Raw genomic sequence first — 12,707 nt, 5'->3', positions numbered from 1 at the left:
TATTCTAATTTGTTTGTAGGCCAGATACATCTCTCTCTCTCTTTTTTTTTTTTTAGATGGAGTTTTGCTCTTGTCGCCCAGGCTGGAGTGCAGTGGCATGATCTTAGCTCACTGCAACCTCTGCCTCTCAGGTTCAAGTGAGTCTCCTGTCTCAGCCTCCCGAATAGATGGGATTACAGCTACCCACCACCACATTTGGCTAATTTTTGTATTTTTAGTAGAGACAGGGTTTCACCATGTTGGCCAGGCTAGTCTTGAACTCTTGACCTCAGATAATCCGCCCACCTTGGCCTCCCAAAGTGCTAGGATTACAGGCATGAGCCACCACGCCCAGTCCAAAAGTGTTTTTTAAATCAGACTTTTTATGATGATAAAAACATAATGGCTAATAGAATATTGACTTACCCTATGACACGACAATGATAAAAGTGAACTTTCATTAAGTGTTTTTTATATGCCAGGCACTATGTGAAGCTCTATATGTGCTATGCCTTTTAACCCTTTTGAGAACTCAAAGATATAGTATAAATTTTATTCCTGTTTTAGAAGCAAGTAAACCTAATTTCTGCTAAAAATTGCTGGCAGTGAATTAAAACCAAGTCTATCTGATGCCAAAGTTTATGCTCTTAACAACTTTACTAGAATTAATATGAATCACAAAATGTTTAGCAATAAACATGATAAATACAATTGCACACATGTCTTACATTAACTTTAATTTTCTCTTCTCTAGAATGTTTATAAAGCTTTAGCCATAATTGGCCAGATCACTTTGTGATCCATTTTCCAGTTTATACCGCGTGCTAATCCATGGCATCTAGCACAAGGCCTAGCTCATGGTAAATCTCAAAATGCAGTAAATGAATTAAGATTTAGATGAAGTATTATAACTGTTTTTTATACATCTACAGAGACAGTGAAAAGGAATATTTATTCAGCACTTCCTGTATGAATATTTATTCTGCACTTCCTGTATGTGAGTTACAGTACTGAAGTTGTAAAGAGAAGAAATAGTCACTGCTGTCATTGTGCTTCATTTTGGAGCTGCATTGACCATTATAATAACCAGTAGCTACATGTGGCTATCGAGTACTTGAAAAGTGGCCACCTCAAATTGAGATATACTCTAAGTGCAAAATGCACACTGGTTTCAAAGACTTTGTTTTATAAAAAAAAAATAAAATATTCCAATAATTTATTATGTTAACAACAGGTTAAATAATATTTTGGACATGCTGGATTAAATAAAATTTATTATTAAAATTATTATATTTTATTATGAAAATTAACTCTACCTGTTTCTTTTTTACTTTTTTTGACATGGCTACCAGAAAATGTAAATTTTACATATGGCTTATATTATATTTCTATTGGGCAGTGATGTTCTAGAGGACAGGAGAGACACATTAATGGATAATTGTAATCAAGGCTAAAATTTCTATGATTCAGATATGCAAAGATCCTACGGGAACACAAAAGAAGAACTTCCAAATCAGAAAGCAGAGTTCAGTAGGACTCCCCATAGAAAATAACATTTGCTACAAAATTAGCCAGGGCTTGCTGGAGAGCAGCTGTAATCCCAGCTACTCAGGAGGCTGAGGCAGGAGAATCACTTGAAATCGATTGCACCCAGAAGGTGGAGTTTGCAGTGAGCCGAGATGGCGCCACTGTACTCCAGCTTGGGTGATAGAGGGAACTCCGTCTCAAGAAGACAGAGAGAAGGAAGGAAGGCAGGAAGGGAGGGAGGGAGGGGAGGGGAGGGGAGTAAAGGGAGGAAAGGGAGGAAGAAAGGAAGAAAAAAGAAAGTGATATTTGCATTTTTGTCTTCTTTCGTTCCTGCTTTCTTGCTTTCTCTCATTTCCATTTGTTCCTTATACATTATACCAGCTTTCCCCCCCATAAACCTTCCTATTTAAGTACAAATATATATATAAAATTGAACAAATCATAACACCACTGCTGATAAATTCCTTCAAAGGGCCTATAACTCTGTAACCAGCACCTAGACCAAGAAATGGAAAACACAGTGTCCTAGAAGTTCCCCATGCTTCCCAGTGTCCACACCACCAAAAGTAAACAATTTCATTGACTTCTCACAGCAGAGATTAGTTTGGCATATCAATAAAATTGTGCATTATGTATAACCCTCTTTTTTTGACAGTGGTCCAGCCGTTGGACATCAGCTATACCATCCTTTTGTTTAAATAAAAGTGAACAATCTAGAATCACCAACATATATGAGAGAGAAAGAGAGCAGTACTAAGGAGAAAAAACAAACAAACACAAGTTTTTAAGGGAACAAAATAATTTAGGGAAAAGATAAGAGATGTAATGATCTCATATTCCACTAATAGAATTACCATAAGGAGAAAACAGGGAAAACTAAGAGGAGGAAATTATCAAAAACATAATGGAAGAAAATTTCCCAGAACTAGAGGACATAAGTCTTAAGACTGAAAAGGCCCATCAAGTGTTCAGTCTAATAAATGAGTAAAGATATACACATAGCCTTAATTTTTTAAAACTGTAGGCTATCAAAGATAAAGAGATGACTCTAAAAGCATCCGGAGAAAAATGACAAGTCACTTATAAAGGGATAAGAAACAGTGGCTTCAGTTTGGCATCAGCAAAAGTGGATGTCTACTAGAGAATGATGTAATAGTGATGTCTAAAAGTTCTGAAGAAAAGTTATTTTCCACCCAGAAAATTACTATATTATTATTATTATTATTATTATTCAACCAATAATCCTTTCAGGCACACAAGGAATTTAAACTTTATCTATCATTAACATTTTGTAGAAGGTTATTTGATTGAATTCTATAAAAGAAGAGAGTAAATCAATACATTGGAAGATTAGGTAATCCAGGAAAGAGTAAATTCATTATAGGAAAGCAAAGCAAAGAAGTCCCCTATTTGCAGCTTATTAGCAGACCTAGAAGACAAATAACCTAGGCTGTGACAAAATGATGATGCTCTGTTAAGAAAAAAAAAAAAAAAACAACAAGAAACAAACCTCTCAAAACAGAAACAACCTAACATAATAAAAAGTATGACTAAAAATGGAAAGTAATTAAGAATGGTATAAAGACAAATAATATAAAGATAAAACAAAGTCATCATTCAAATATTAAGCAAATTGAAATGTGATAAGATTTTAAGCAATTATTTGGAGGTAAGAAATAGTAATCCATTGGGTCTGATGCTAGTAACAGTCTCCCATATGTAGTACAGAGGTCATGATATTGGTTTCAAAGAGAAGAAAAGTAATGCCAACACACTCCATGGTCTGATTACACTCACAAAATTTTAAAATAACCCAAGCAATGTCTTCTAACTTTTAGGGTCAACCTACAAACAAAGCAAAGAAGTCTAGGATCTGGTTGCAAAACAGAATATGAATATTAACTGACAAGATAAAAATAAAAGTGAAGCTGATGTAAGTTGAGAAGTGATAGCTGGAAGAGGTCTGGGTTGGATGAAAGTGGAGGAAAGAGGAGGGATGTTAATATCTTCCAATTAGAAAGCACGAAAACAAGGGAGACTGATGAAAATTGATGGAAACAATTACATAGATCATTAATAAAATAATTAAAATAACAACGTGACTATCTAGCAGAGAGAAGGAAGGTAGAGGATGGATATAGGGTAATTGACCTAAAACCTCATCATTCATATTGAAGAGGCAGTTGATTTATTTATATATTAATACAAATAATAGTAACTAACTCTAGCTGAGTAGCAGAAAAGAAATTTGTTAAAAGAGTATTAGGAAACAGGCATAATTGAGGAGATAGTAATATAACCAAGTCTGGGATTCCAGGAACAATGTCTAATACCACAAAGCCAAACTAATCTAATAAGGAAATTTCTATCATGGTGACTGCCTTACTGAATACTGAAGAAAAACAGCATTACTGATGCCTTCAAAGCTCCCCACTCCATTCCACTGCTGTGCCAACCCACACAACTGAAAAACTGACGCCCATTTCCTCAAGTCACTTACTTCCAAATCAAGCTCTCATACTGCTGAGTCAGACTGGATAAAACGAAGTCACGTATTTGTTCCCTAGCACGTCCCATGCCTGCAAACGCTGGGGGACTGAGATTTCTTATTTTTATCTTGTAGGATTCTCATGCCTGGAAGTTCTCCAGACATGGTAAGGGTATCTTAAGGTGCTGCACAATCAGAAAATTGAAAAAATGCAGTCAAAAGTTGATTTTTTTTTTTTGAGACGGAGTTTTGCTCTTGTTGCCCAGGCTGGAGTGCAGTGGTGCGATCAATCTCTGCTCACTGCAACCTCCGCCTCCCGGGTTCAAGCGGTTCTCCTGCCTCAGCCTCCTGAGTAGCTGGGATTATAGGTGCCCGCCACCACGCCTGGCTAATTTTTTGTGTTTTTAGTGGAGACAGGGTTTCACCATGTTGGGCAGGCTGTTCTCAAACACCTGACCTCAGGTGATCCACTGGCCTCGGCCTCCCAAAGTGCTGGGATTACAAACGTGAGCCACCACGCCTGGACAAAAGTTGATAAATTAAAAAAAAAAAAAAAAAAAAAAAACAGGGTATAAGCAGATAAACTTTGAGATAGGCACCAGGAGAAATAAAAAGCAGACATAATATAAACAGCTTGCATCCAGGATAGTGAAACAGAGGGTAGAAAGAAAAGTAACAGACGACTTTTTATAAGAAGCTCTTCAACTGAACTTGTCATGACCACCAGACTTGCATTTGATAACAGTAAAAATTGAAAAAAAAAAAAAGAGTAAAGATGAGGACACATGCTTAGACAGGTAAACTAGTACATGATGGAGTTGGAAATGAAACCAAGTTTTTCCTTTAAATACTCATGAGGTACGATTTAACTTAATGTGACAGATAAGGTGGAGTTTAAGCAGAGCTCTTCAATGCTAAATGATTTCTTAATTTTAGAGAATATTGAGAAAGCCTGCGTTTGTGTGAGAGCCTGAAGAAACAATGGTGACAGGGAATTAAGGAGTTTGAAATAAAAACAAAAGGCCGGACATTTTCAGTTTTAAAGAAAATGTCAACTAGGATAAATAAATATAGAGTTCTGAGGGAATTGTCAGTGGAGGTATGAACTAAGCAACCCTGTGAAGGAGAGTTTCTACAGCTAGAATTGCTGTCTCTTTTGGCTGGACTTTCTGTCTGTTCTGGAGAACAGTTGACTCATGGCAGACATTTTGTTTGGTTGAGCCTTCTGATGGGACAAACTTCATGATATACTGGTAAGCAGATATTTTGAATACCATCTTCTGTATTTGGAGTCATTTAGCTTTTAAGTAGCGTATTCATATTATAATTATTTATTGATATATAACCTACACTTAAGGGCAAAAATATTTGGTACATAGCAATATTAATTTTTACATATATAAACAACCACATAACCACCATTCAAATCAAGATTTTGAATATTTCCAGTATCTCAGAAGTATCCTCATGCCCCTCCCAGTCAGTACCCCTCAAAGGTAACCACTACTCTGACCATTACTGTAGATGAGTTTTCTGGCTTTTGAACTTTGTATAAATGCAACCATACACCAAAGAACCTTTGGCGTCTGACTTCATTCACTCGTGATATCTGTGAGATTAATTAGTGTTATTGCATGTATCAGTAGTTCATTCGTTTTTATTGCTGTGTAATAGTCCATTGTCTGGGTACACCTGAATCAATTTATCTATTGTTGATGGATATTTGGATGGTTTCCAGTTTTTCCCTATTATAAACAAAGCTGTTATGAACATTCTTGTACGAGCCTTATTGTGTTGGATATTTATCCAGGAGTAGAATTTCTGTGTCACAGGGTATATGTATGTTTAGCTTTGATAGTCACAGGTACATATATTATGTCACTGCCTTCTTCAAAACAATATGCCCCTTTCTCACTGATATTCTGTCTTCTAGGTTCACATCAAATTAATAAACTTTCTTATGTTATTATCCACATAGAACTTTCTTTTTATATACTTGGATCTCTATTCCCTTTTCCCCCTTTTGCTTTCCCCTCCACTCTTTAACTTCTATTTTTTCCAACATCCATGTTTTCTTGCTATGAAAAAGTAAAAATAATCATTTTCTGCCTTTTTGCCCTATTTTTACAATGAGGCAAGTTTTTCAGTGATGAGTTGAACTATTATACAAATGGTTGAATGTCTGGCTAGAACCTTTTATAATTTGTGAATTTTATAATAAAGCAAGGATGTTATTCTGTTGTCAACATTCACCCTTAATGGTAAAGAAAGCCCTTAGGACATAAATTCAAGGTGTAGGATTTCTTTTAGGTAACATTTTTTCTATTTACATATTGAAAACCTATAGACATTGGGTTTTGACATTAGAAAATGTATATATTTTAAAATATTAAAACATAAATATTATTTATTAACTATAAATAATTTTTTAGATTAAAATTGGACATCAAATCCTTAAGCGATTACATCTAGATTGGTATTTATTATTAAAAGGAGCCCTTTCCCAATGCACTCCTAATCATTATTTTATATATCTAATGGTGGTGGCAGGGAGGTGAAAGGCTGGAGGCATTTTGACAGGTACTGGTGACATTGGGAGGTAGAGTCATAGGAAAGATAGAAAGACAAATAACATTCTTTCAAGCCTCCCAGTCCTCTAAGGTGAAATAGAGTTGGAGACTTTGAGTAAGCCAGTAGAGCTCACAGAAAGTTTGGGAATCTGTTCTGCATGGTTCCATTAGGACTGAGCAGGAAGATATGTTTGTAGATATACTTCTGAGACTATTGCTCTGGGATTCATGTGAAGGTAACACTTAATGGTGCTACATAGCAAATCTTGGGTATACTTTATGATGAGAGATTTCATTTCAGCTCTGGCTACAAGCTGGAAATGGCTCTTCGTGCCTCAAATTATTTAAAGCCATCTCCCCATTATAACAAGTATACATGAGAAAGGACTGCTATGCCAGAGAAGACCAGTAGTTAGGACAATGGTTGATGTCTTCTACAGAGCATGTTGGAGGAAAGCAAATCTCTTTAAAAGTCAACTTGTAAATGTTCAGAATGAAGGAAAACACTACTGTAAGCAAGTACACAGGAAAAAGACTAAGACTAAGAACTCACTTTCATGGGCTTAGAAACAATGCAAATTATATTGAACAAAGTAAGTTATTGTTACCTCACATACCGTATTAAATGCAAAACAAATTAATGAAAATACCTCTTTTATTTTGCACTTATATCAACTGCATTGGTAATTGTTATTTTACACTGCAGTTTTTGTCTTGCTTTTATGTTGGAATTTGGATCTGTGTCATCTTACATTTGTATCATTAATCTTGCAATTAAAATATGTAATATGAGAACTTTTAAGAAATTGTTTTGTTTGGCTTTCTTGTTTTGGTAATTTGCAGTAGAGAATAAACAGTGTTCACAAACCCCAGTAACTGTACCACTAGTTCAGAAGTTCCCTCTGCTTGGCTAATTGCTATCAACATTTTAGAGTTAATACTGAATTTAAACTTTCCTATAGTCAGAGTCTATTACTAGATATCATTTTGAAAAATAAAAATGGAGATAATAAATATGAAAATTTTCCTTTTTTAATAATTTATTTTATTTTTATAGATTCAAGGGTTTGTTTGCCCAGGTTTGTTACATGGATTTATTGCGTAATGGTGAGGTTTGGGCTTTATTCTACCAAAAAGGTAATTTTTCAACCCTTAGCAACCCCTCCTACCCTCCTCACTTTTGGAATCCCCAGTGTCTATTATTTCCTTCTGTATTTCCATGTGTACTCGTTGTTTAGCTGCCACTTATAGATGAGAACATGTGGTATTTGATTTTTTGGTTCTGAGTTATTTCACTTTGGATAATGGCCTCTAGTTCCATCCATGTTGCTGCAAAAGACATGATTTCATTGTTTCCATGGCTGTGTAGTATTCCACGGTTTATCTATATCACATTTTCTTTATCTGATCATATATTGATGGACACTTAGGTTGATTCCGTGGCTTTGCAATTGTGAATAGTGTAGTGATAGACATATAAGTGCAGTGTATTTTTGATATATTGACTTCTTTGAGTAGATCCCAGTAGCGTAGTAGAATTGCTAGATTAAATGGTAGATCTACTTTTAGTTATTTGAAAAATCTCCGTAATGTTTTCCGTCTAGGTTGTACTAATTTACATTCCCACCAACAATGTATAAGCATTCCCTTTTCTCCTCATTCTCACCAACATCTGTTATTTCTTGACTTTTTAATAATAGCCATTCTGACTGGTGTGAGATGGTAGATCGTTGTGGTTTTAATTTGCATCTCTGATGATTAGTGATGTTGAATATTTTTTATATGTTTGTTGGCTGCTTGTGTATCTTCTTTTGAGAAGTGTCTGTTCATGTCTTTTGCCCACTTTTTAATGGGATTATTTGTTTTGTTCTTATTGAGTTGTTTTAGTTCCTTGTAGATTCTGGATATTATTTCTTTGCTGCCTGCATAGTTTACAAATATTTTCTCTCATTTTGTAGGTTGTGTGTTTACTCTTGATTATTTCTTGTGCTGTACTGAAGCTCTTTAGTTTAATTAAGTCCCATTTGTCTATTTTTGTTTTTATTGCATTTGATTTTGAGGACTTGGTCATAAATTCTTTGCCTAGACCAATGTCCAGAAGAGTTTTCCTTAGGTTTCTTTTTGGGACTTTTACAGTTTCAGGTCTTGCATTTAATCCTTTATTCAATCTTGAGTCAATTTTTGTATATGGTGGAGATAGAGGTCTAGCTTCATTCTTCTGCATATGGCTATCCAATTTTCCCAGCATCCTTTATTAAATACGGGTGTCCTTCCTCCATGGTATATTTTTGTCAGCTTGTTGAAGATCAGTTGGTTGTAGGCATGTGGCTTTATTTCTGGTCTCTATTCTGTTCCATTAATCTCTGTGTCTATTTCTTTACCAGTACCATACTGTTTCGGTTACTATAGCCTTGTAGTATAGTTTGAAGTCAAATAATGTGATACCTCCAGCTTTGTTCTTTTTACTTCAGGATTGCTTTGGCTATTCAGGCCCTTTTTTTTTTTTTGGTTCTATAAAAGTTTTAGGAAGTTTTTTCTAATTCTGTGAAAACTGACATTGGTAATTTAATAGGAATTTCATTGAATTGTATATTGCTTTGAGCAGTATGGTCATTTTCACAATATTGAGTTTTCAAATCCGTGAGCATGGGATTTTTTCAATTTCTTTGTGCTATCAGTGATTTTTTTTTTTTTTTTTTTTTTAGTGTTTTGTAGGTTGTCCTTGTAGAGATCTTGACTCCTTGGTTAACTGTATTCCTACATATTTTATTCTTTGTGGTTATTGTAAATGGAATTGAGTTCTTGATTTGGCTGTCAACTTGAAGAAAGTCATTTTCTTAATGGCAAAATCATTAAGTATTTTCAAAGAAGATTCATAGTATTTATTTCAAAAAAAGTCAGAATACTTTCTCTATGCCATAATTCAATAATGGCTGTTTTTTTTTTCTTTTGGAGATGGAGTCTTGCTCTGTTACCCAGGCTGGAGTTCAGTGGTGCAATCTCAGCTCACTACAACCTCCGTCTCCTGGGTTCAAGTGATTCTCCTGCCTCAGCCTCCAGAGTAGCTGGGATTACAGGCCCATGCCGCCATATCCAGCTAATTTTGTATTTTTTGTAGAGACAGGGTTTCACCATGTTGGCCAGGCTGATCTCAAACTTCTGACCTTAGGTGATCCACCTGCCTCGACCTCCAAAGTGCTAGGATTACAAGCATGAGCCACCACACCCAGCCCAATAATGGCATTTTTAAGAAACCTTCCATTATTAAAAATCACATAAAAAAAGATTCAGTAAAAGAAAAGTTTAGAACTAGAAGTTTTCAGGATTATAATTGCCAGTAGCTCCAGAATAATGCAAGTAAAACAAATTTGATTCCTTAATTACATAATCAATATCATAGCTTATTCGAGCTATGAAAACTCTCAGGAGAAATTCCTATACTTCAAAAAGCATCTGGCCACTCTTCCTTCTCATTCCCTTGCATTCCCATTGCTTTGATAGACAGCTAATGAAGCTTGCCCAGACCCGTCTTTTACAAAGAACAGAATATAGTAAACTCAATATATTAGCAACATTCTAGGTGTTATATGCATATGAAACATTTTACTTTCTTGCCTCTATGAGCTGAGACAGGACTAAAACTAATAAGACAATTTATATTTGAAACAGTGAAGTTCTTGGTTTGAGCTTTATATCAGTCCATATCAGAATCCAGGCCTGTCTGGCTTTGTTTAGTAGACTAATAGGGCAGCCCACCAGGAATCTATTTGCATAGGGACCAGAAGGTGCTAGGGTGCAGGAATCAGTCAGGAGAATGAATAAAATGGAATACATTCAAGCAATGGATTATAACTCCAGTTAAAATGAACAATATATATCAACGTGGATGCATCTCAAAAATTCAACACTGAGCATAAAAAAGCACGTTGAAAAAGGACAGAGCACAAGTATGATGCTAGTTGTTTAAAATTTAAAAACAAAATACTACATATTGTTTATGGACTTTTCTAAACAATAATATGTGTTGTTTATGTTTTTTAAAATTATGGCCTAGTAAAGTAAATATCCATTTTAAGAGAGTGATTTTCTCTAAGTACAAGTGCAAACGGGATGGGAGGAATGAGATATCAAATGTATCTATAGTTATCCCAGCCATTAGGAAAAAAAACCTGGAAAAAAATAATAGATTTTTTAAAATCACAGATTTAAAGCATATCATTTCCCCAGTGAGTACTAACAACCTTAATAATGTAGGTCTCTAAACAGTCAGGCAAAGTACAATAATTAGGGTCATTGGCTGTTTGGCACAACAGCTTAAAGGTCTAAAGGCAAAGCAAATGCAATAAAAGCAAAATACATGTTTGAAAGGAAAATACCTTGGGCCCTCAAAATCACTAAGGAAAATTCAATCTGGAAACTGCTTAGGGCAAACCTGCCCCCCATTCTATTCAAAGCTGTCCCTCTGCTCACTGAGATACATGCATATCTGATTGCCTCCTTTGGAAAGGCTAATTAGAAACTCAAAAGAATACAACCCTTTTTGTCTCACCCATCTGTGACCTGGAAGCTACTTCCAGTCTTCCCTACTTCCAGTCTTCCTGCTTTTGCTTCAGGTTGTCCCGCCTTTTCAGACCAAACCAATGTACTTCTTACATATATTGATCCATGTCTCATGTTTCCCTAAAACGTATAAAACCCAGCTGTGCCCCAACCACCTTGGGCACATGTTATCAGGACTTCCTGAGGCTGTGTCACGGGCATGTCCTCAACCTTGGCAAAATAAACTTTCTAAATTAACTGAGACCTTTCTCAGATTTTCTGGGTTCACACATGGGAACCAAAATGTTTTTAACTTTTCTGAACGACTTTGAAAAATACAAAACACTCATTGCTAATATGATTGAATACTGAGGGGTAATTTAAAATTATTGCAGAGGTAGATTAGATAAAATGCCCCTGGGGTTGTTGGTGAATTTTAATAGAATTTAGAGATGAAATAAATGTAGAAATGATCTAGTCCTGTGGTGTGCCCTGACACTCAGGAATTTAAAAAGTAAGTAATGGAGATGAGGGTGGGAGAGGAATGAAGCAGTTTATTAATTTTTTGCAACAAACCAAAAAGCTGAACGAAATTTTTCACTTGAAACTGTCTGCAAAATTATACCAGTGAGATAAATCTAACATAACTTACTTGATGTTGCTTCTAACTTCACAAGTGTAGAAAGTAGAAAAGTTCCTCTTCAAAGCTCGTCTTGGTTTAACAATAAAATATCAGACACTAGGAATAATAGCTTCTTACTCTAAAGCCTCCTATCAACTATTAGTTCTTACCCTTTAGCCCAGTTAATTGCTTTGGCTTACTCAGGCATATCTGGACAGGCCCAGGCAAGTCTTAGCTCATAGCTTATGCCCCTTCCTTATTTGGAAATGTTATTGCTTCCTTAAACTTTTCATAAGCAACTCCCCCTTCTTCTTTGTTCTCCCTTGCACTTACCTATTTAGGAAAGTTTTAGGTTGTTAGCAAATTGGGTATCAGTTTAGACCGTGAGGTCCAGCTCCAGCCAATAGATACAGAACACAGCAGTAAGGACGACCCAAATGCCTAAGGGATAAATATGTTTGTTTTTCCTTTGTTCAGTGTACTCTTGTGGCAAGACTGCTCTGAGTGTACCCTTTCTGCAGAAAGTAAAAATGGGCTCGCTGAGAAAATTAAATTTATGTTCAAGTGCTATTTCTTTGTGGCACTGGGAAACAAGCATTTTGCATTTCTAACAACAAGCTAATGATTTTTGCTCATTTCTGTGATAGGCCATGTTAACTATGGGAGGAATTTAACTGACAGTTTATCTGAGGAATTTAGTTTATAGTTTAACTGTAAGCCAAGGTGGATAATAGTCATTTTCCAAAGGTAATGCCCTCCTTATTTAGGGACTGAAACTGCCTCTGTAAAACAAATAAAAACCCACAAGGTTAAAATTATAGTAGTGGCCTGGATACTGTTAATATACAGGAATAGTTAAATAGTAACCAGTCATTGTTTCATAGCTTGCTTTAACTTCCCCAACTGTGAAACCTAAGACTGGTCATTACAATATTTTTCAGACTTTGCATTGTGATGAACCAACTGATTCCACTGGGACTGG

At 35.5% G+C, this 12,707-nt stretch overlaps 1 long non-coding RNA gene across 1 annotated transcript in view; it reads right to left on the bottom strand.

Annotated features, from left to right (window-relative positions):
• LOC134807644 (uncharacterized) overlaps positions 1–11,937 on the bottom strand; it is a 127,144-nt gene extending 115,207 nt beyond the window's left edge. The window contains exon 1 of the long non-coding RNA XR_010148605.1: positions 11,756–11,937. This is a non-coding gene — a long non-coding RNA (uncharacterized LOC134807644). The remainder of the gene's footprint in view (positions 1–11,755) is intronic.
• Positions 11,938–12,707: the final 770 nt, after the last annotated feature.

Source organism: Pan troglodytes, chromosome 11 (genome assembly GCF_028858775.2).
Source record: "Pan troglodytes isolate AG18354 chromosome 11, NHGRI_mPanTro3-v2.0_pri, whole genome shotgun sequence".
NCBI classification, from domain to species: Eukaryota; Metazoa; Chordata; class Mammalia; order Primates; family Hominidae; genus Pan; species Pan troglodytes.
This window is presented reverse-complemented; position numbering and strand designations above follow the sequence as displayed.